The 2,573-nt window shown below is 38.6% G+C and overlaps 1 protein-coding gene and 1 long non-coding RNA gene across 5 annotated transcripts in view; one reads left to right on the top strand and one right to left on the bottom strand.

Annotated features, from left to right (window-relative positions):
- Window positions 1–2,573, top strand: part of LOC103363792 (uncharacterized) — a 20,863-nt gene that overhangs the window by 8,403 nt on the left and 9,887 nt on the right. The window contains exon 2 of the long non-coding RNA XR_520514.1: window positions 2,040–2,044. This is a non-coding gene — a long non-coding RNA (uncharacterized LOC103363792). The remainder of the gene's footprint in view (window positions 1–2,039; window positions 2,045–2,573) is intronic.
- LOC103363767 (CD209 antigen-like) overlaps window positions 1–2,573 on the bottom strand; it is a 13,210-nt gene that overhangs the window by 6,742 nt on the left and 3,895 nt on the right. The gene's annotated exons all lie outside the window — the stretch shown is intronic.

Here is a 2,573-nt window from a genome sequence, read left to right as displayed (position 1 = left end):
CCTGATCATGTGAATCAGGTGTGTTGGAAGAAGGAAACATCTAAAACATGCAGGATTGCGGCCCTCGAGGACCGGAGTTCGAGATCCCTGCTCTAAATTTATTTGTGTAACAGAAATGTTTAATTGATTTTGACACTGAAAACACTCAGTATTAATCTGACATAATAAAAACTAATGAATGAAGCCAAATGAATATATTTTCAAATTCCTGTCACTTTGTTAAAGTTTGTTTTCATGTGCAGCAGCTGTTTGACCCACTGAGACTGTTTGTGTTGAGTTTGTTTGTTTCAGAGTCAGAGAGCCGTGTCTGTCTACAGTCGGAGGTTTTTGTACGGCGGCTCAATCAGGTTGTATCACTGTGGTACACGTTTGGTGGAGGAACCAGACTGGAAGTTAACTGTAAGTACATTTAACTCAAAAAATATTCTAAATTCAATGGTTATTAAACTTTATGTTATCGCCATTGACATTATTGAGCGTTTTTTTCTGGACACAATGGTTTAATCAAATTTCAGTAAATTTATGAGTTGATGTCTTTTGGTCTTCAGACTGAAACCTTCTTCAATTGAACATTTTGTCTCAGTGGAAATTACATTTGAAAAGCTTTGAGATTTTGATTATTTTTTAATTCTGTCTGAAGGTAATCTTCTCAAATGTTTTTAAACTTCAAAGTCGCTGATCAAGTATTTCTCATCATTTTGCTTGATCCGAATGAAAGATTTTAATTTCTCAGATCTGTTATGTGACAAATGAAAATATTTTTAAACCTCAGAGATTTATCTACGTCTGAGTTGGATGATTTGACAAGTTTTATTTTGTAAGTCAGTGGTTAACAACATTTATTTTGACTGAACAAAGCAAACTCACATCATCCAGGTCTTTCCTATTGTAGATCAGAAATTTTTAAAAGTTGAAAAACAATAAAAACATTCTCTATTTCTGTAAATTGTTTCAAATTGTACTAATCTAATTAGTTGTAACTGAACCAAGAATGCACAATTTGTAGAGTGAAAATGAAAACTTTAGAGGAACAAAAGCCATGGGAACATTTTTATCTTCAGTACTGAAACCTGTCTGTTGTCGTGGTTCATCAGTGATGCCTGTCTGTCGCCATGGTAACTGAGCTCAGAGAGGGAAGTGAAACCCTGAAGAGCAGCTTGATCCAAACTCCCAGTTTGTCTATAACATGTTCTGTCTCTCTGCAGTGGGTGACGTCCGTCCCTCCCTGACGGTGCTGCCCCCCTCCAGAGAGGAGCTGCAGCAGGGGAAGGCCACGCTCATGTGNGCTTTAAATTCTACTTTTGAAATTAAAGGACTGCAACAAAATTCTGTGATCTTAATTTTACACATGTTACTTTAAATAATGGAGATGCTCGCCCCTGCATAGTGGCAGTTGAAATGTTTTACTGAAATATGAATTTGTAACCAATATGTGCTCGCAAAAGGAAAATTGTATCTGTCTCAAAATTTACCATGAAACTAATTAATCATTTTTATCAAAATTAACGGTGAATGGGCTGGCTTATCTGTGGCAAACTGACTATGTCACAACAAGGAGCAGTTGAGGGAAATTTATTGGCAGAGTATGGCTTCAGTTGATGGCTTCAGCTGATATTAAATAAAGACAAGCAATGACAACTTGTCATTCTAAATAAAATGAGTTTATTGCACTCAGCAGTGACCATGCAGGTAATAGTAGTTCAGCACAATAAAAAGAACCAATCAGTTCTTACAAGTTTGTCTAAATAGATGTATCTGTGTGTGTAGGTAAGCGTGTCTACAGTAGGTGTTGTGTATGTGTGCTTGCCAGTTTCTGTTTAGTCTAACTGAAGGTTTTTGTACGATGATTTTTGACTGTGTGAACACAAGCTTCTCATTGGCACAGAATTTACTCTGATTCATCAGACAGAACTCCACTGATGGTCAGAGTGAAGTCAGTCCCTGATCCACTGCTTGAAGAATGATGTGAAATTGTCATGAACTCACTGAAACAGAATGGGTGGACACAATGGCGCGACACAGAAGGGTTCAGGCAAAAGGACAGGTTTTATTCTCAGGCAGAGGTGGGTAACAGGTAGTCAATCCAATCAGGCAGAGGTATCCAAAAACGGCAGGCAAAAAACAAGGTCGGAAGCAGAAATCTAGGTCGGAACAAAACAGACTGTGACTATGACTTGAGAACGCTGGTACGAGGACTGTGAAGTGCAACGAACTGGCAACGAGACTGTGAGACACACAAGGTAGTATACACGAGGTAATGAGGGGAGATGGGAAACAGGTGAGGGAAAGCCATCAGGGAGCAGGTGTGACGAGACAGGTGCAGGAAGTAAATGTAAGACAGAGACAACCGGTTAGTGATTTCAAAATAAAACAGGAAAGACAAGACATAAAATGTGCGCACATGAACAGAAACTTGACAGACATGACAGAAATCCCAAATTTTAGATGTTTAGCGTCAACAAGGAGCAGTTTAGGAGCCTGCTTCTCTTTCTGTTGATACCAGCCTAAATAGTCCTGCTTGTTATATACAAAGACCCTATTACTGGCCGTACATCTAATAGTGATGGATTCTC

Source organism: Stegastes partitus, unplaced genomic scaffold (genome assembly GCF_000690725.1).
Source record: "Stegastes partitus isolate 25-593 unplaced genomic scaffold, Stegastes_partitus-1.0.2 Scaffold15, whole genome shotgun sequence".
In the NCBI taxonomy this organism is placed as follows: Eukaryota; Metazoa; Chordata; class Actinopteri; family Pomacentridae; genus Stegastes; species Stegastes partitus.
Note: the sequence above shows the minus strand (reverse complement) of the source record. Positions and strands in the feature narration are given on the sequence as shown.